The sequence below is a fragment of the Vulpes lagopus genome, chromosome 10 (assembly GCF_018345385.1).
Source record: "Vulpes lagopus strain Blue_001 chromosome 10, ASM1834538v1, whole genome shotgun sequence".
NCBI classification, from domain to species: domain Eukaryota; kingdom Metazoa; phylum Chordata; class Mammalia; order Carnivora; family Canidae; genus Vulpes; species Vulpes lagopus.
In genome coordinates, this window is record NC_054833.1 from 8,345,354 (window position 1) to 8,368,083 (window position 22,730).

A 22,730-nucleotide genomic window follows, 5' to 3' on the forward strand; every position below is an offset into this window, starting at 1 on the left:
TGGGTTGTTGACCACAGATAATTTCTAAACAAGAGCTCAGTGTAGTTACAAAATCAAGAAAAGAATACAAAACTTCAATTGCAGAAGCGAAAGCAAACTTCTACATAAGACTGTGTCTGTAAAACTCAGACTGAATAAAGCCAAGTATTTGATCTGATTTCACAAGAACTTATCTATACCTGGCAGGGTGCAAAGAGATCATACTAGAAACACAAGAACCACAAAGAGTGTTGCTTTAAAATAAGTCTTCAGCAACAGGCTTACATATTTTAAATTAAACAGAAATTCTCCTAGGATCCAAGAGTCCTATTTTCCATCCTGGCTCAAACACACACCTCATAAAATATCTGTGCCTTAGTGCAGAGATGTTGCAGGGGTCAAATAAAATCTATTGCAACTCCCTTCCCACCCTCTTTCCTTCATAGAGATAATAATTCTTTCTGGTTATTTTGCTAGTTATTTATGTTTAAACCGTTAGTAAATCTCTTTTAAAATAAAATTGAATATATGGGAATTGCTAGTGTTTGGTAGGAAAAGAGGGCTATTAGAACTTGTTCTACTTGTGGAAGAGGGTATTAAGATATGATAAACAATATCATTTTGATAATATTAATCTAGTGTCACCAAATACTTCCTCCTGAGTAACATTATGATTTTTCAAAAAACTGAGTGGGTAAGAACAATAACAGGTATCTGTGAGTTTATATTAGGTAGTGCCCCTTCATAACATCAAAGAAACACAGATTCTAGAGCTTAGAATTTACCTTATCTAACTTCCCATGCAATTAGAGATTCTCTTTACAATATTAAAAAGTTAATTTGAAAACATGTTTCTATCTAATCTTTTAGTACTCCTAAATTTTGATGCAACTCAAATATAGTTGATGATTGCTTTCTCAACTTTGCTAGCATCTTTTACAAGATGAATAATTTAGTTTATATTTAGGCAATGAATAAATACCATAGCAAAGTGGGTAATTATAGCAGCTTACTCTTTTCAGAGTGTTCCTCTGCCTAACTCAGAGAAGTCCCAGAGGAAATAAAGGAACTGGAATGAGGAATTAAGTATAAGAATGAAATATACCTACAGTATCTTTGGAAGAAGCACATCCCATTGAACTGAGGCTATGGAGATCTCAAGGTGAGAGATATTGGGGACGCTACTCCCTAGGTGTCTTTTGCTTCTAGTGTGTTGCTGAGTATGAAAAGAATTTGAGGCCCTAGTTGCTCTTTACCTGCCATTTCTCAATGTTGTGTTTGTAGTGAGCAACCTTAGGGAATTCAATAATGCCTCCTTCTGAGACAAAGAGCAGACTTGCCTACTGTCTGCTATAAAATAGCAGGTTCCCAATATCAGTGTCCCTTGGCTATAAGGTAAAGCCATTGCAGATGTAGCATCAATGTGGAATCCTGCATTACCCCTGTGAGACACGGTGGACAAGGGGGAAAGGATTCAAACATGCTGGTGCTTATGCTTCTTGCTTTGCTGTAAGTAATAAAGTCCTTTGTCTCTGATCCAGGAATCTTGTGCCTTTGACAGCATCCATGAAACTGTAGCAGGCTTATTTATTAGCTTGTAAGTAGGATAAAATACCACACCAGATAGGAGGAAGTTGTTAAATTCACCCCTACATCCTTTTGGAAGTGGCATTAATATACTATCAAAACTGTGATCTGATTTTTGCTGGAAAAGAGAGTATAGTTTAATTTTTCTACATCTGAAGCCATTACCTTGGTAGATGTCCTAAAAGCAAGTAAAACATTTTAAAGCACATACAAAAAGGGCAAAAATAAAATTGTCCAAAGGTACATATTAGCTCTTTCACAAGATGAGGGTTTCTTTTTTCCCCTAGGCAGAAACATTTTAGACTAACATTATTTTGCCAAACTATTTAGAATAGAATTTGTGTTTATAAGGTTTAAAATAATCTTAATCTATCATACGCAGAATCATAACATGGTTTATAGACTTTGTCACCTTATAGCAGAAGAGGCATTGGGGTCCTTACTAGCTCTGTTAGTCAACTTGGTTTTCAATACAATACCAACTGCATCAGTTCACGTATATCTGTTTGGAAAGAAGTATTTGTATTCAGTTGGTGACATACTAACTGTACATGTGATTGGAGTTGACAATCTGGAATGTACTGATATTCTATAGCTATCAAATCCACAAGTGGGATAAATAATATCTCTGAAGATAATCCAAAGAACATGAAGTCCATTTAATTCTCTAAACCATTATTTCTCAACTTTTTATTTTTTTAACGGCCCCCTCACAGAGCCTTTTTTGGCATCCCACCCCCTTCAATTGCTTCCCTGCCAAGCTTCAAGGGAAATTTGAATACCAGAGATATACTGTATATATATATATATATATATATATATATATACATATTTGTGTGTTGCAGCCCTTGGAAGGCCACAACTATTGTAATATCTAGGAATTTTTTGCCTCTCAAGAACCAATCATTACCCCCTTGTGGATGATATTGCCCACATTGATAACTCATGTGTTAAACACTCTAAAATCTATCCCTGGACTCAGCTATATACTTCCCTGCTTACCCCATTACATGGTCTCTCAATAGCTTTTTTTTTTTTTTTTGACTGCCTTGTACTTTGGAGTGATGGTTATATTTAGTGATGCTATAAAAAAAATAGCACATGAAAGTACTTAAGGCTACTAATAAAATTGTCATTGGGGCACCATAATGCAATTATTACAAGTCTCATCTGGTATCTGAATTTAAATTTTGACATTTCACTCACTACTCTGGTGTCTTAGGCGTGTTGACTAGCATCTCTGAGTCTCAGTTTGCTCATGTGTCAAATGAGGATAACAACAGTACTCAAAGCACAGGCTTATTATAAGAAATAAAGATAAAAAGTATGTAAAGTATCTGACTGAATAAAATCTTCAGAATATTAGCTCATATATACACACAGTTGTGCAGGGTCCTCTGTGCAAAGAGTCTAAGAATGTTCTTACTGGTCACTGTCAAGAATAATTGATTTTATCCTAGGAATCAATATTGAGAGTTGTGGTTGACAGATTTCCGTCTTTTCACCATCTGATAGAGTTTAAAGCCCAATTTGTGTTCTTTCCCAAATCATAGTAATTCATAGTATATATTTGTCTCCTGATTCCAAATCATGATTTTGCTCTTATTTTCCTTTCTGTTTTAGCATGAATTTTGGAGTCATACAGAGCTAGTTTGAGTCCTGCATCCATTACTGATTAGCTTGTTAACTTCAAGTGAGCTCTTTTGCCTCCTTAATTTTCTTTGTTCTCATTTATAAGATGAGGTCAATATTGATACCTAGCTAATAACATTGTTTGGAGGAAAGTATATGGCACGTGATGAGTGATAAGAATTCAATCATTCTTATTCAATTATGTTTATGACTTATGTTATCTTACCATATTTTTTGTATCTGTGCAAACCACCATAGTTTTTTTTTCAAATGAGGAGATGAATAAATACAGATAAAACTAGAACACTGTTGCTGTGATTTGAAGGTTTGTGCCCCTCAAAATTCATATGTGAAATCCTAATGCCAATGTGATGGTATTAGGATGTAGGGCTTTGGGAAGTTCTTAGATCACAAGGGTGGAGCCTTCAGGAATAGACTTAGCACTCTTAGGAAAGGGAGCCCACGGAGCTCCTGAACCGCCTTTGCTATTTGAAAACACAATGGCAAGTCTGCAACCCAGAAAAGAACAGAAAAGGACCCTCACCCAACTGTGCTGGCACTCTGATCTTGAAATTCTAGCCTCCAGAACTGTGAGAATTAAATTTCTGTTGTTTACAAGCCACTCAGTCTGCAATATTTTGTTACAGCTGCCTGACTAGACTAAGACAGTTGCCATGATCACAATGCCTCCTCTATCAGGTCTTAAGGTCTTGGATATTTTCTCACACTGTCACTGGAGTCCCCTTGACTGGGAAAGAAGCAATGATGTTCACCCAGTACTACTCCAGTCATCATTGCAGACCCTTATGTTCAAGTTCCTCAACTATGACATTGACCCATGGATGATTGAGAATGAGAGTTTGCCCAGGATGATGGATGGTTTAGGAGGTTCAATCCTGAAACTAAATTTAGATATCTAGACACTTGCCCTGCAGGTCAAAATAGTTTTGTGTGTGACGCCAGGCAAAGCAAGTCAAGCATCATCACACTCAAGTCTCTCACATCAGCTAATCAAAATAGTTGTCTTTCCTTTTTTGCTTGCACCTCAGAGCTTGTACCAACATCTGTAAAATCCTCAGCCTAGATTAAAGTACTAGCTTCTTTGCTGTGTGGTCTTGAGCACATCACTTTGCTTTCTTGGTTTCTCATTTATAAAATGGAGATAACGATATTCAGAGATCTGTGAGAATGATGCAAGTGAACTTAACATATAAATATGGAAAGCTCTATGCCTATAGTAGACACTTTGTAAATGTAAACTCAACTCATTTCCCTTCCCTTTCTTAGTGGGAAAGTCAGGGTTTCAGATTGACTCTCAAGTTAAAAATAGGAAAAAAAAAGAATTTATTTCCCCAAGTGTGTATATTACATTTATTTGGACTAAAAAAAATAGACCCAAATACAAAGCTTAAAGGCAAAGTCCTCTGCCCACAATTGTTTCTTGCTTATCTTTTTTCAGAGTAGTTTGGCTGTGCATGGGTTAAATTGATATGGATAGATATGAATGAAGGAAGGGGGAGAGAATGGAAAGATAGATATTGATATTTTCCCTCTTTATTGGTAGTGGTACCATGGAGGAAATAGTTTCTGAGACTCTGCAGTAGACAGAATTCAAAGATGATCTCCAAGGATCCACTTTCATATACCACTGTCCCCTTCACTGTGCGAGGATCCCTTGAGTATAATAAGACATCATTCCCATTAAGTTACATGACAAGAAAGGTTTTGCAAATGTATTTTCAATTATTAATGTGTTGACTTTGAGTTAACCAAAAAGGAGATTATTTGAGTGAGCCTGACCTAATCACATGAGCTCTTTAAATTTGTATCTAGAGGATGAGGATAAACAAAGTTAAGGATCTGAAGCATGAGAGGCTCTGACTTATCATTGCTAGCTTGAACATGGAAGGGACCACACAGCAAGGGATATGGGTGGACTCTGGAAGTTGAGAGGTGTCCCCTGCTGGCAGCCAGGAAAATAAGAGAGACCCACAACTGCAAGAAACTGAATTCTGGCAACAACACGAATGAGCTTGGAAGTGCATTTTCCTCCAGAGCCCCCACATAAGATCTCAGGGTCCAACTGGCATCTTCATTTCAGACTTACGAGATCCTGAGCAGAGAAACCAGCCATTCCATGCCTGGATTGCTGACCTATAGAAACCATGATGTAAGAAATTTTTGTTGTTTTAGGATGCTGGGTTTGCAGCAATTTATTGAGCAGCAGTAGAAAACTAATACATGTTGGGCGATATACAACAGCTTACAGAGATACCCAAGCAATACCTGGAAACAGCCAGAAGTCTCATCCCATCTATTTAAGCATTAGTTCAGTTGCTGTTGCTGTTAGTCATTATCTTCTTAAGCTACTAGCAACCCAGGTTTAGCAACTTCACCCAACCCACTCATAGCTTGGGAATGAGGTACTGGAAGTCCTTCATTGGCATGGCCCCTAATTCATCAACATGGCAGGCTGTTCCAAAGTAGTCAGTTCATATCTTTGAATCTGTATCATTCACGACCTGCTCATTTATTTCTTCCTGACTTTAAATATCCATGCACTACACTATTATTACTTAAATCCTACTAAATTCTAAGGTCCCAGAGTGAAGACATTTTAAAAATCTACTTTAGTACCTACTAGTTTTTGCAAACTATGAAAATGTTGATTAAATGAATAAGATAATGATGTAAGAATCTTGCTTATCTTTCAAGTCCTATTCCAATCAATAAGGTATTTTCTGACCCACCATCCTCCTGAAATATGGAAAGGAAAAGGGATCATACTAATGAATAAACTATGAAGACAGTGCTAAAAGGTACATCAATAGCTGCAGTGGAAGTAGAAACTCTTCTTTCTGGCAGAGAAGGGAAAGAGAACTTAAAAATTATGATTTTGGTATTCTCAGAGATATTTGAGAAGCTATCTTATTCAGAATTACACAGGACCAAAAAACTAAAAACAGTTCTTGGAAATAATAAATATGGTCATCAAAATAAAACATTGAACAGGATAACTGAAGAATAACTTGGACACATGTTAACAAAGTTTGTGTTCTGAAAGATTCATATTTATTCCTCTGTGAACCTATGTCTAAGAACACAAAGCAAAACAACAAAAAGATGAAAAGCATGCAAGAAAATATTAAGACATGAATAATATTTATTAAAAATATGTTAAAGAGCACCTGGGTGGTTCAGTCAGTTGAGTGTCTTGACTCTTGATTTCGGCTCAGGTCATGATCTCAGGATCATAGGATCCAGCCTTGTGTCAGCTTCTCCCTTTCCTTCTCCCTATGCCCCTCTGCTCACTCACTCTCTCTTTCTCTAAAATAAATAAATAAAATCCTTTTAAAAATACAAAAATAGGTTAAATAAAATGCTCAGAAACAAAGTAAAACAAATTGCCAATGTAACAGAGGAAAATTTTTCTGAGTGGAAGCAATGGTTAAATCTTCAGATTCAAAATGGGCTATAAAGTTACTGTGTATTAATTTGTTGTTTATTTATTCAGCAAATAATTATGGAACTCAGTTTTTTAAAAGATTTTATTTGTTTATTTGAAAGAGCACAACCAGGGTGGGTGCAGAGGCAGAGGGAGAAGCAGGTCCCCCAATGAGTAAGGAGCCCAGACTCAGGGCTCCATCCCAGGACCCAAGGATCATGACCTGAGCTGAAGGCAGATACTTAACAGACCAAGCCACCCAGATGCCCCTTGAGCTCAGTTTATTCAGAATGTTGTGGAAATGGAAATGAGTATTAAGAATGAAAAAGAATTTTAAAAATCTGTGGTAGGCTATATTTTTAAGTGGCTCTCAAATTTCCCATGTCCTATATAATGACCTCCCATTGAGTATGGGAAAAGACCTAAGACTGTGATGGATGTGACTTCTATGCTAGTTTATACTATATAGTAAAGGCAAAGAGATTGTCCAGTTATAACTAAGGTCTCTAATCAGTTTGCCTTTGAACTGTGTTATCCATACCTAGGATAATTGCCTAGGTACGCCTGACCTAATTAAGTGAGCCCTTTTAGAAGTGGTTCTAAGGATGCCTGTGTGGCTCAGTTAAGCATCCAACTTTTAATTTTGGCTCAAGTCATGATCTCAAGGTTGTGAGATCAAGCCCGGTGGCAGGCTTCATGCTCAATGCAGAGTCTGCTTAATGTTCTCTCTTTTTCTCCCTCTGACCTTGCTCATGCACTCTATCTCTCTCTAAAATAAATAAATGAAATCTTAAAAAAATAAAAGTGATTTTAGGAGGACTTTCTTGTGCTTAGAGACTTCTTAGAAGGAACTCTTTCTGTTGCTGCAATTGAAGAAGCAAACTGCCATGAATTCTATAGCATCAAAGAAATAAATTCTGTCAAAACCTGAGGGACTATGGAAGTAAATCCTTCCTTAAGTCAAGCCTTCAAATAAAACTGCAGCCCAGTAAACACCTTGATTTTAGTCTTGGGATACTCCGAGTAGAGGATTTAGTTATCTTTCTTGGACTTCTGACCTATAGAAACTATGATCTAATTAACAAGTGTTGCTTCAAATTGCTAAATTTGTGGTACTCTGTTAAATAGCAGTAGAAATCTGATACAAATTCTACACATATTAGGGTGAAACTTCGGGACTCTAAGTATAAAGGAAAGTTCCTTAATGCTTTCAAAGGAGAATTTTAATATTATTAAAATAAGAATAACTTTAGACTTTTCATTAACACTGTGGTGTCCTAGAAAACAATGGGACAGTTCCTCCAATGTTCTGAGGAAAAATAATTTGGAGCTAACCAATGAATAAAATGAAAGAGTGAAATAAAGACATTTTCTGACATGCAAGGACATTGAGATTACAATGTCCATATGGCACGATTTTGAGAAAATCATAGAATATACAATAAAAAGAATCAATTTGACCTTTACTCTTGGAATAGTCTCCTTCGAGAGGTACACAAGAGTATGTGTCAGATGTGTCACTTGGACCTGGTGCATATGCAATATCATAATATTATAGACGCTGCTGGTCTTTTTACATTTTTATTGAAGTAAAACATATACATATTAATAAGCCTCAAATTCACTAATCTTAATAAGGTTTGGGGAATTTTATAGATGTATACACGCAGGTAATGGCTACCAAGATGAAAATATAGAACCTTTCCAGACCCTTGGAAAGTGCCTTTACCCCCTGACATGACTACCACCACCCCCACTTCTACCCTCGTTCATCAGTTTTCTCAGGTCTGGAAGTTCATCTAAATGCAATCCCACAATGTGTACTATTTTGCGCCTGGTTTCTTTTGCTGTGACAGCCATTCTTATCATTGTGTGGGCCACTAGTTCATTCTCTTGTCATTGCTTCCTAATATTTGATAGATCACTTCATTTTTATGCCACAACAGAGCCATTGTCGCTTTGGATGTTTCAGTTGGTTTTGAGTTTTGGCTACCATGAAAAAAGCTACTGTGAATAACTCTCCACGGTATTTTTCCACTCATCTGCATGTGGTCAAATACCTACAAGTGGATCACTGGTCCATAGGATAGTAGATATTTTTACTGCTTTTAAACATTTATGTTCAAGCTATAAGGAAAACATTGGAGACTCGTGTATAGTACTAAAGTAAATGAAAATAGCAAAAGTCTTGGTAATTTAACAGCAGGGTTAAAGACAAAATTCAATGGGAGAAAAATAATACTCTGGCTCATTTACTCATATTCACCAACGAGAATCAGAGTAAACTTTTCAAAATTCTATTCTGATCGTGATCTTCCTCTGCTCCAAAACCATTCCTCTGGTTCTTAAGATAAAGGCAAAGTCCCTTGATAAGGCCTGCAAAGCTCTGTATGGCTGGTCTCTACTTATCTTCCCTGTGTTAACTCTTTGATCTTCTCCACTTTTTTCCACTTAAGTCCCAATGGCTCCTATCACATCATTCTTGCCATGACTTCCCTGTCACAGGGCCTTTGTAAGAGCTATTCTTCTTCCTAGGATGCTCTTTTCTCCCAGTTTCCACATAGTTAAATCCCATTCATCCAGCAGATCTCATACCAAAGGTAATCACTTTGGAGAAACAATCCCTGATCTCCTTAATATAAATCCTCATAATTCTATGAACTTCTGGGCAGCACTTGTTATTGCAAATTATTTGTTTGTGTTATTATTGATTGACCTTTGCCTTTTTCATTAGGTGGCAATTTCCATGATGACAGAGTTTATCTTCATTTTTATTCACCATTTTATTGCCAGAATCTAGCATAGCAGTTGGTCATTGTAGGCACTAAATACATATTTGTCAAGCTGAAGTAAAAACCTTACATGGTAAAGATAATTTTGAAATTGAAGAACCAATGTCATTTAAAATTATGAAGGCAAGCAACTGAGGAACAGAAAATAATAATATAATGCAAATTGAAATAGAGGAGAAGATTCTAGTAAGTAAACCAAATTTCTCTTCTTTCTAGAATGGACTCAAAAGCCTAGTACTTATAGTGATAATCAAGAAAAGAACTAAAATTAGAGACATTTAAGTATAATTATCTCTGGGAAACGAGGCTAGGGCTGGGGAATGCAGTTGGGGAGGTAGACTTTTACTTGAAATTTTTTACTTTATTATTTTTTAAAAATACTTTTTTAAGATTTTATTTTATTTATTCATGAGAGACATAGAGAGAGAGAGAGGCAAAGACACAGGCAGAGAAAGAAGCAGGCTCCATGCAGGGAGCCTGACATGGGACTCGATCCCAGGACTCCAGGACCACACCCTGGGTCAAAGGCAGGCACTAAACCTCTGAGTCATCCAGGGATCCCCTAAAAAGATTTTTTAATTTAAGTGTGTGTGTGTGTGTGTGTGTGTGTGTATGCATGCACATGCGTGTGCATGCATTGGGGATAGCGAGAGGAATAGAGGGAGAAGGAGATAGACAACCTCAAGCAGACTTTCTGCTGAGTGTGGACCCCAATGTGGAGTTTGATCTCATGATCTGAGCTAAAATCAAGAATAATTAACCAACTGAGCCACCCACTTTTTACCCTTATTTTTAATTTATTGTACTACAAAACATGTATTATAATAAATAACTGAAAGATGAAACCCAAGGTTACTATACATACACAGTTTGGGAATCCTTTGGAAGACAGCAGAAGCTAATTTGCACATCTCCCCCAGTTTCAGGGGTTGGGTGTAGAGTAAGAAATTTGTTGACAAATTTCCTAGGTCTATGACAAATTCAAGTCTCAAGTAAAGTGAACTAATGAAACTATAAAGTGATTTGAAGACTATCAAGGGTAATAACAGGTTTTGAAAATTCATAGAGCAAGATGTCCTTGTTCCTTGGAGTTAGTTTAGGCAGTCGGGGACCAGGGCAAAACATCAGTGTCCTGGGTGGTCTCACATTTGCTCCTGTGGTAGCAGTACCAAATCAAATTAGTCACATATCACAATGAAAGAATAGAATAGAGGGAACAAAATATTAGTCATATCATAGGTTTCAAATAGAAATCCCATCAGCAAAACAGGAGCAAATATTTTAAACCAAACTGGTGAATCAGAGCTAAGGATTAGGATTTTTCAGGAGAGAATTTGGTAATGGGATATGGGGATTTGGAGACAGGGCAATCCATATTAATTCTGATTCACCACAATTGGGTGACTTTCTCAGTAACCCTCTCAATGGGTCAGGATCTTGTCTTCTGGGCTGTCACTGAACATATCTACTCTACATGCCAACCTGTCCTGAAAGTTCCAGCAAAAACTTAAAAAAAAAAAAACCTTTATAGTGCCCAGAACCAGAAATAATCCCTCCCTCCTTGATCTCCCAAAGCCCTTTCTCTAATTTTCTTATGGCATTTAGCCCTTTATATTATGCTTTTATGTATATATATATATACACACACACATACATATATATATATATATATACACATACACACACATACACACACTCTGGTTATACTTGTGCATTTCTTACTTCCCTTATTAATCTAAGATGTCATGACAATTTGGGATACACATTCGTCGTAGGGACCAGCCATGGACCTTGCACATCGTTAGTGAAAGAAGGTTCAACAGCAAATCAAGTGCTATGTGAGGACCCCAAGATGACCCATTTTGCCCACCTCATTGATTTGTCATATGCAATGTGCCTTACAAGTGTGTTTTGGTTAGCGTCACAAAATTCAGAATGTGTATTACCAGATCATGTTATAAGTATATATTGTTATTTCCATTAGTACCATTTAGGGGAATGAAAATGTTTTCTATCTATATTGATAAGCACCGCACCCCCTTTTGTATCAGATGTCCAAGTCAGGAACTAGACATCAATTTTTAATTAACAAGAACTGAGAAGGTATTTGAATATTTCTGCTTTTAATAATAACAATAATTCATGCAGGCTATGTGGTTTAAGCTACTTCCTAAGGTTATATCATTTAAGTCCTCATAAAGGCCTACTATTCTTCAACAAAGACAAGCTAAGGCTCTATTTATCCATTGTCTATAAAGCTAAAATAGTAATGAAAATGTCTTAACGGGGAGAAATAGAAGCAAAATTCATTCTACATTCAAAGCAAGCCATTTTCTGTGATTTTAAGTATATGCAAAGAAATTCAGAGTAACCTACACATTCAAGTCGTGATTTCTGAGAAATAAAGATGTGAGGCCTACTTATGTTCCAGGGAATTCCTTTTTTCCTTTTCTCCTAAGGCTGTTATCTCTTTTTGTGTTATTATGGATGAAATTGGTTTAAACATAAAAAAAACCCACAATTGATATTTCATCCTTGAATAATGCAGGAGGTAATATATGCAGGAAAGTTTTTCCAAGGCATGTCTGAGTATATACTTTTGAATTTTACTGGAAAACATGTCATTCCGTTCAGAACTCTGAATTAAGATGCACTATTTTTCGCTGAAGGCTATTTTAAATTAGGCTAATAAATTGCTACTCTCTGCCTTGCGTGATAATGCATTACATTATCTACTGATGTACATGTATTGTTTGACTCTAATGGTGTGGAAATTAAATGTTAGACATGGGCCAGATGTTCCTATAGATGAATATGAAGTATGACTCTGGCATAGTTATGTCTCATTGGAACGAAGGGGAAGGCATGATAACCAATAACAGTAACAACCACCTCGAGAAACATCCTCTGATCCCAGTTTCCCATAAGAAATAATATCACGCACCTCTACATCCTCTCAGTCCTTGTCTTTGAGGAATGCTCTAAATGCCAGCAGTTATTTGCACCTATTTGTTTCCTAAAATGCATAATAAAATGAAATTATGAATGAAAAACTACCTGGAGGGGTGTCCACAGACAGTAAATATTTGTCATCTTTATTTGACAGACAGGAGCAGCCTGGAATGCTTCCCTGGATTGTGTACCTCGACATGGCAGTGAGATTTCCACGGGTCATTCCTCTGCCCCTGCAAAGAGTTCACAGCGGGTAGGAGGGATATGGGAGTTGGGGGAAGGGAAATGGCAAACAAATGGGCCTTATGGTGAATTTTAATGAAGACCCCCTGCTGTCTTTAGCCCCAATGGAAAAAAAAGAAAAAGGGAAGAAAAAAAAAAGAGAAGAAAGCAAGGAAAAGAAGGAAAAGAAACCCATAATCTATTCAAGAGGCAAACATACGAATGGGATCCTAATTCCAATTGCAGAAATCTGTCACAGGAGTGGGATAGGGGTGGGGGAGGACATAGGATGTTTGCTGTTGCCACTTCTACTGTGCTACTCAGACTACAAATATGTAGATATATTTTTGAAAATCATCAGACGTGAATCCATTACATCATCTTACCATAAGTCACCCCCCCACACACACACACTCACTGAGAAATGTTTGCAGATCTGTTCTGATGGATGTCAGAGGAGGGCTTCTGGAAGCTCTGAGGAGTGTATTTCAGTTATCAGGAAAAAGGGTAAAGAAGGAAATATGTGGGCATGTTCCATGATATCCCAGAAGAACTGGGGAGACAGACAAATGTAACTCAGTGAAAGGGTAGGCCAATGTTTGCAAGTATCTTCTTTTTAAAGAGCTACTAGTTCCAAGAGGAATATGATGAGAAAATGTAACATGGAGAAAGGGAAAAAATACATTCTTTCAGGCACGATTTCAGCTGCAAGTGTTACTGTGAGGTTTTCCCTCTCGTTCGCTGTCTCGTGGTTTGCTTGAAAGATGGCATACTGAGGGATTTGTTGTTTTGTGCGCCAGTGGTTTTTGTCTGTGTGTTTCTCTCCAGATAGTGAGATCTTTTCTTTCTGATTTATGTGGACTCATTTTTTAAAATTTAGTATCGTTTCTGATTTTTGGTCCAATCAACTTTGAGCTCTCAGGGGTAGCTTAACTCTTCTTCTTTGCCTTGTTTTTCCTTATCTGCAATTTCTTTATTGTGTCACTTAAAAAAAAAAAAAGTAGGGTTTTGAAAGTTCTTTTCCTTCCTAATCATGAGCGTAAGGTCATTTTTTTCTCTCGCATGAATTTTCTACACAGATGAATGTCTTGCCTTTCTGGATCTCCCTCTCAGGCCTGATGGGAACAGAAACCTATGTTTTCTCATCATAAAGTAGTAGACTAATTATATATCCAATATATCATGGTGTCATCAGTTCCGGACAAATTAAAAGAGTCTATTCCTGCCTTCCAGGACCATTGAGCTGCATGAAATGATGAGTAGCAGTCTGGAACCCTCACCTTTTGGAAAAAATTACTCCCATTTCTCTGAATCTTAGAAGTTTTGCTTTCTTATCATTGAATCAAATGGATTCTTACAATCCCTGAGACAAGTTTGCGGGGTACCCTTTGATGGATTGATGTCAGCATTTTTGTGTTGAACAAGCTTCCTGGTCATTATGCCAAAAAAAAGGAAAAAGTAGAAGAAGAAGAAGAAGAAGAAGAAGAAGAAGAAGAAGAAGAAGAAGAAGAAGAAGAAGAAGGAGGAGGAGGAGGAGGAGGAGGAGGAGGAGGAGGAGGAGGAGGAGGAGGAGGAGGAGGAAGAAAAAAAAAGAAAACCTCTTAAGGGCAAACTGTCTTGCTCATTTCTAACATATTCTTGCTCATTCCTAACATATTGATTTCTAACACACATTCTATGTGTTAGAATATATTTTTAATCATGAGACCTATTTAATACAGTCACCAACGGAGAAGGGCAAAAAGGAGGAAATGAAGGAAAACAAGAGAGAAAACATGAGTTTCTGATGGGCTTGCTCTCAGTTGGTCATTTCCTCTAGACTTAGGCTTCTTCAGCATTTGGCATAGCAAGTGGCTGGAATCAGGAAGAAAGGAAAAAGGAGGCCACTTTGGTCAAACGAGTCTCTATAAGTAGGGTCATCACAGAACCAAGACTAGTTCAGCAAATATTTTATTAGGATTGGAGACTAAACCTCTAGCTAACTGACTTAGTCCTCAGGACATACAGTTCCTTTGAGGACATAGGTTTCCTTTGAGAAACAAACTACCATGGCAGGATAGCATGGGAATCCTGAATTCTTGGTAATACTCAAATATTCAATTGAATATTCAATATTCAATTTTTGGTATAGCTAATGAGAACGCTATTATTAGTAAAGAACATGAATTTGGGAGTTAGGCTTGAAGTGAAATGAAATCATATCTTCACTACCAACTATCTGTGTGGGCATGGACAGTTCTTTATACTCAGTTCCAATTTTCTCATCTGTACAATATGTGTGATTATAGCACCTACTGCATAGGATTATCATGATTATCAAATGAGATAATATACATAAAAATGTTTAGCTCCATGCTCCTGGCATACACCTTCAATACATATTATCTGCTACCAATAGAACATTAATAACAAACACAGTCATATTAGTAAAGGCTAGGCAGAGGGATTCTTAGTATTTTTAAGAGTCCAGTCTGACTCCCTTCTGAGATTCTGGCTGTCTGAGACTGTCAAATGAACTCCATTCTCTATTTTATTCTTCATGTCAGATTTATTATGAACCCTGTGAAATTAGTTCTCCATGTTTTATTTGATGACTGTGACCATTCAGTTTGTTATTTTGGGTTTGGTCAAAACAGACCCTTAATATTTTTGGAAAATGAATTTTCACTTGTCAAGAACTGTGTAACTGGTCATTTTATCAATTAAATTAACAAAATCTATCAGGTGCTCAATCTCATAAATGTTAGAAGTTGTAGGATAAATACAAGCATTCTTTCTAAATCACAGTGGATGGCACTCTTGAAGTCTTATTGGGGACTTGAGGCCAACATGTAGGAAATAGTATGAATGCAGAGATAAAAGCAATACTATATAAGAACTTAACCTTTAAGACCATGATGAGGTGCACCTATTCTCTTAAGTCTTGTGCGTTTTATTTTGTTGCTTGTTTGCTTCCAAGACTGGAAGGACATTTTTTATGTGGACTCTGGAACTTCTACAGTTGCTTGCTTGCTTGCTTACCAAACACTGCTCACTTGAAATCAATTTGTTCAGAAAATGCTAGATTTAAGGTGTTTCTTTATGTAAAAATCCAGAATATGCAATCTCAGATCTCTGACATGGCTACTATTTTAAGGACTTCTTTTGGCATCCAGGGCAAGCTTTATCCAGCTTCTGACTGTATACCTCCAATTTTGGCTTTGCTATCCTTAATTTCACACGGATTGGGCCAAAAGGCTGTCCAACATGCTGCCATGATATTTTTACTGTGCTTTACAGTGTAGCCAGTATTTGCACATGTAGCTGAATTATTTAAATATCTGATTAGGTACTAAGATACTTAGCACATAATGTGTGGGTTGCAAGAGTGCAGGTAAGACAAATCAGTAAAAGGTTGAGGAAGACTTCATATAACAGAGGAAATGGAACTGGGCATTGAAGATGGAATATAATAGTGTTTGTCTCTCATACTTTCTAACTTCATTCATTTTCTTTTGTTTAGTTTTACATAATATATAAATATATTCTTGTTACATTCAAAGGATGCAAAATACAGAGACAATAAAAAGTCCCCCACATTGAAATCTCCCCAATACAATTATTTTTATATTACTCCAGTCCTTTCTCTATACATTTTTATATATAAACCTGAAAACAGATCAGCATACATATTCAATAGGTGGGGTTAGAGTCTATTTCATCCTGTAACTTTATTTTCTCTACCAACAATTTGGCTTCTTAATTTTTTTTTCTTACACGATATTTTAGTCCGATACAATTCATGTACGATTAAATCACTCATTTAAAATGTACGATTCTGGGGCACTTGGCTGGCTTGGCTGTTAGAGCATGTGATTCTGGATCTCAGAGCCATGAATCTAAGCCCTCCACACTGGATGTGGAGCCTACTTAAAAATGTCCAGTTTAAGCAATAGTTTTTAGTATGTTCAAACAGTTGTACAACCGTCAAGGATATTCATTCCAGAACATTTCATCATCCCAAAGAAAACCTCTTACTTATGTGCAGATACTTTCTTTCTCTCCTGCCCCAATCCCCGGAAAACAATCTACTTTATGTTTCTACATATGTGCCCATTCTTGACATTTTACATCAGATAGAATCTGTAGCCTTATGTGTTTGCCTTTTTCTCGTGTAGCATAATGTTTTCAAGGTTCACCCATGTAGTGTGAGGCATCAGTACTTTATTTCTCTTTGTGGCTGAATATTTCATTGTATGGTATATACCAACTATGTTTATCCATTTCTCAATCCATATTTGGTTGTTTCTATTTTTAAGCAATTATAAATAATGCTTGGTCAGTTTTGGTAGTTTGTGTCTTCCTACGAGTGAATATAACACCATTCATGTACAAATTTTTCTATAGATGTATGCTTATATGTTTACAATTTTATCATCCCATCAACAGTGTATGAGGATTCCAATTACTCCACACCCTTACTATTGTCTGTGTTTCTGATTGTAGCCATCCTAGTAGGAGTGAAATGGTATTTCATTATGGTTTTGGCTTGCATTTTCCTAATTACTAATGATGTTGATCATCTTGTCATGTGTTTTGGTCATTTGTACATCCTCTTTGGACAGAAGTCTATTAAAATCATTTCCCCATTTAAAAAATTGGATTGTGTATTTTTGTTGTTTGTGTTCTTTATATATTTCTGAATATCAGACCCTTATGAGATATATGATTTGCAAATATTTTCTCATGTTATATGGATTGACTTTTCAATCTCTTGATAATGTCTTTTGATGTACAAATTATTTTAAATTTCAATTATGTTTGACATCTGCCTTTCTTGTTGTAACTTATATGTTTTTGTTTTATTTGTACTTTTGATGTTATATCTAAGAAACCATTGCTTCATTCAAGAGGACAAATGTGGCTATGTTTTCTTTTAAGAGTTTATAGTTTCAGCTGTTATACTTATGTCTTGATCCATTTTGATTTAATATTTGTATGCGGTATATGGTAATTTTAGAATCATATTTTCAGTTTCTGCAATTAATCATCTTGGATTGTGTAAGGGACCATGTTAAATGAATGTGCAGATAGATTTGAGCAGTATTTCCATCTTAACAGTATTAATTCTTCCAACTCATGAACATAGCATGTCTTATTATGTAAATGCAATAATAATTATTTCTCACTTCTTTTAATTTCTCAGATCATTATTGTTTAACTTCATAACTGTTTCAGTTTCAGGTCATGTGAAAGTGGTAATATTAATCATTCCCTGAATTCTGCTTTATTGTCCTCTTCCTGAATACATAGGAATACCGTGTTCCCAGGCTCTCTTGCAGTTAGGACAGGGCCATGAGCTAGTCCTGGACAATAAATTATAAATAAACTGTTGTTTTTACTTTTAGGTCAATAGGCAAAAAGTGCAAGCACAAGTTCTCTCCATTCTCTCTTGCTTTATTTCAGTGATTGTTGGGATCATCTGTCAAGATGGCAGAGTGACAAGATGGTACCAGTCTGGCTTTCTGAGTCAACAGCTTGAAGACAGCTGCTGGTAGATGAGCTCCCTGACTTCATTGGACTTTGTTGCACTGTCTTGAGATTCTGGGATTAAAGCAGCACCTACTTTATCCTGACTAACACAGATGAGTATTCACTTACTCCCCCAATCCGTACCAACCTTCATTTATTTTGTTTTCTTCTTCAATTTTTTCTTAGACAATATTGTAATCCTACAGCCAATAGGTAGGTAGTGAGCTAAACAATTAGCCTTGATGACAAATAGATGTGAGAGTTAAAAAAATAATGAGTGAAAAAGGAAAAAAAAAATTCTGGAAGTAATAAATGAGGTAGCTGCAAATCCCAGTATTTTTGAATTGCCTCAGGAGGCTCCTTAAAGCTGATTCCTTTTGTCCATTACTGCACAGTAAAAGGCCAGTCTTTTGTAACCTGGTCTTCCCACTGATTTCCTACGGACTTTCAAAAACAAGTTCAATGATTCAGGTGCCTGGGTGGCTCAGTAGGTTAAGCGTCTGACTCTTGATTTCAGCTCATGTCTCGATCTCGGGATTATGGGTTCAAGCCCCACATGGGGTTCCATACTGGACATGGAGCCTACTTAAAATAATAGTAATAATAATAATAATAATAGCTTTAATGATTAATTTCTTGAAAAAGTTTAAATTGATGCCATGATTGTTTAAAGCGATGTTTCACATTCAACCTAAATCTGGCCACACCAAAACAAGTAAGATTGTAAAAATAAATTACTTAAAATGGACATTATTACTCTTAATTATTTAAACAGTCTTTCTGTAGACATTGAAAGGAAAATATAGATTAAAAAAAGTAGATAGATGAGGAGAGGAAGAGGCAAAAATAATTTTAAGATAGAATACTTGGATAAATGTTATTATAAAATAGCAGCTGGTAATGTTGATGTGAATTTAGTGACCAGTAAAGCAACTAACGTAAATGAAAAAATTATAGAACTTCAGTTTTTCCATTGTAAGAGGTAATACATACTAAAAGACACCTCTAAGTTTCAGGAAAAAAAATTGATTAAAACCATCAATACATTTCAGTCAGCATAGATATATTTAATTTACATATTTTAAGTTTAGTCACCATCACTGATTAACTCCTTCTGAGATAGATGAGGTAATTAGTAACCTCTATGTCTCCTTTCTTCTGAGTTTATTGCCTCTATAATACTTAATTTTTAATGGCTTATATCTGGTATAATAACATTTACTCAGCTGTTTTATCTTATAGTTATATTTAGGTGAATTAAGATTTGAACTCCTGTCCTGTTATCATGGCTTCATAGTTTCTGTGTTTTTTATTTTAAGTCACTTCTTCTCCGGTTGCATTTTCTTCAGTAAAGAAACTTCAACTTCGATAAAATTTCATTGCTCCTAAGTTTCCTCAAACCTATTATTTCATATATGAAATGCTTTTTGTTTGTTTGTTTTTATATATGAATAACACATTAACTTGGTCCAACGGAGATTTTGTTACCTTGTTTTGGAAACTTGAGTTTTTATTCTGAGACAAATTTCTTCCACATGTATGTTCCTTGCTTTTTCTTCCCAAAAACTTAAGGGAAGCTTTATTCAGTAACTTAACTAAATGTGTTTTTATATCACCAGCTTTGTATTGATTTTCCTTAGTATATGCAATGCTCTATCATCTATTTACTTTAGGTGAATTTTCCTATATGATATCTCTGATTATTTTCTGTCCTATTTGCCAGAGTCTACTTGAGCAATATCAATCACCCTTATGGTGGATGGACTAAGAGTTTCCATAAGTTTCCATATCTATTGCCTTCCTAAGTATGTATTTTAAACTTGTTGTCTCTTTAGTTTCATTCAGTATAAAGCCTGATTTACATGATAATTTTTTGCTTTTTGCTGCTTCTAATTTATCTGTACTGATTTTGTTTTATCTTAGTTTTTTTTCTTTATATCTCCATTCTTCTCCTTCTCTCTTTTATTATATTATTGTGTTTTCCTTGGGTTACTAAATCCAGTTCTCATTGGATTATTCAAGAGATTAAAGTACCAGCAGAGAATCTGCTTTTATTTCTTTTATTTCATAAACTATATATTCTTTCCATTGAATCATTTGTGCTATCTTTTAAACTCAATGTCTTCCTCCACTTACATATTTTGATTGATTTGGGGTTTTTTTTTTTTTTACTGTAATGGTTTCATGGCTCTGAAATCATTTATTTTCTTCCTCCACCTTTGTTCAGATTTTAGTTTTTCTCTGAAATAGTTTGTGTGATTTTTTTCCTGGATATCATCCCTACCTTGTCTGGAATCATCTGACTTCCCTTCTGAGTTAGCGGGCACCAAGAGCAGGATGTGGAGAAGGGGCAAGCACAGCTGAGGCCAGCTGCAGTCCGAGCTGAGGTCCTGAGTTCACTCTTATTGCTGATATCTCAGCAGATGTCCTCTATTATACTCCATTCCACCCAGCTTGGCATGCATTCAACTCTTGAGGTCTTTGGCTCACTCCCCTGACTTAGCACTACATGCTGGAGCAAGAGAATCAGGAGCCCTTTCTGCTTCTGCTAAGGTCCAGATGTGGTTTGTAGAGCATTTTCACAATATTTTATCTTGATTTTCCCAGGGATATCTACCCATCTCTTTAGCCCACTCCTTTTCAAGTAAGAGAATATGCAGAAGTTGCAGGATTTCTGCAGTTTCTCATATCTTCCGTGCTGCTTTCTGGGGTTGAAGCAAGCTTGGGAATCCTGTCAGCCTGGCCAATAGACCAGAATTTTCTGTCCTTTCACCAGTCATAACTTTTTGAAGTTTATAATTATTCTGTAGTTCTTTCTAATGCTGGAAAATTCTTGGCAGGGTTGTTCTATTTTTACTTTTGTTTATTGGAGGAGGGAAGTTCTGTACCACAACTTCATGGTATCACTATTACTCAGACTCAGAGTTATATCCAACTGTATTTATGGATATGCATCTCAAGTAACTAGAGTGAAGACTAATATATTAAAATGAATAAGTAGATGGGACATCTGGGGGCTCGGTCAATTAAACGTCTAATTCTTGGTTTCAGCTCACATCACGATCTCATGGGTTGTGAGATCAAACCCCACATTTGGCTCCATGCTCAGTGGGGAGTTTGCTTGAGATTCTCTCTCTCTCTTCCTCTGCCCCAACCCCTGCTCTATACTTTCTCTCACTCTCTATCTAAAATCAATCAATCAATCAATCAACCAACCAATCAATCTTTTAAAAAAATGAGTAAGTGGATATGTGGGCTCAACAGCCTGGACTATCCTAAATAGGTGAGTTAACTAGGATCATGGGAATGGAAAGAGAAGCAAATACGATTCTGATCATCTTCAAGGGAGCATTACGTATTCTCAAATCATGTGAATAGATTACTGATCCTCATTAGCATGAATCTAGCAGGAAGATAAAGACTGAATCTCGAGATAGTGGGGAAATGCCATGGTAGGTATCATGAGACAGGCTTTTATTCCAGCTTTTTCACACCACTCAGATGTGTGAGGTAAAGTGAGTTATTTGCCCCTTCTTTGCCCCATTGCTCTGTCTATAAAATAAAGGTGATGAACTTGCTCTCCAATAGCACAGCTCTGTATATTGTAATGGGGGAAAACATGGGGAATTTGAAGACTTTTTAGTATGTAGTAATGATTTTTGTACAAATAAATGGGGAATGAATTAAGGCAATTGGAAAACTGATAGAAAACATTTTTGTAATTCAAGGGAATTTGCAGAGGTAGGATCGAGAAGTAGGAGAAACTGCATTTCAGGATGATTTCAAGTGTCTTATTTTGTGTTATAGAAAGATATAGGTGATTTTCAGAAGTGTGGAAATCATGCCAAGGAGGTATTTTTAAAAAGATCATTATATCAGCATAGGATATGGGAGGGTAAAGTAGTGATGCCTATATCCAGTGATGATAAATTGGCAGTTAGAAATGGAAATCTGACACACACACAAAAACATAAGTTTAGGACTCAATCTTATAGAAGTGATTGGTGGAACTCTACAAGGGGCACATACTCTGTGTGTGTTTGTGTGTGTGTGTTTGAGAGGAAGAATAGAAAACACAGCATAAAGTTAACTCTCACAAGATTATTTGTTAAAAGTTAAGATCAACTAGGTGAAATATAAGGGGTAGAGAAATAACTTGTTCACGCATTTAACAAATGGTACTTACTGAAAAACATTGAACTGGTACTTTAGGAGGTTTATACCTACATTCCATCTTTAAATGTGACAGAGATATGATAAGTATTTGTTTTGTTTTCTTGGTTAATTATGTATATCAAGAGATTTGTAGATAAAAACCTTGAGAACTCTGAAAGGGATTTTGCTTTCTACTGGGAAATACATGACAATATTATTTTATATAGCAAGTAGCATTTGGATCTTAAAGGTGAGTAACATTTTCCAATGGAGAGAATGCTGTCATGGAGATTTGGCAGATGGAAAAATTGATATTAGCCGCGGTTCTATAATAGTGGGGACTTTAAGGCACAGTCCCATGAAGTTCTGGAAAGGCTTTTAGTGACTGATTCCAGGGACTATTTATATACGTAGTATATAAATATAAATATAAGTATAAGTAGGCTTAAGGGATG

General features: G+C 36.2%; 1 long non-coding RNA gene across 1 annotated transcript in view; it reads left to right on the plus strand.

Moving 5' to 3' along the window:
* Positions 1-22,440, plus strand: part of LOC121499413 — a 51,948-nt gene extending 29,508 nt beyond the window's left edge. The window contains exons 2-4 of the long non-coding RNA XR_005990115.1: positions 1,002-1,141; positions 12,542-12,640; positions 18,055-22,440. This is a non-coding gene — a long non-coding RNA (uncharacterized LOC121499413). The remainder of the gene's footprint in view (positions 1-1,001; positions 1,142-12,541; positions 12,641-18,054) is intronic.
* The last annotated feature ends 290 nt before the right edge of the window (positions 22,441-22,730 follow it).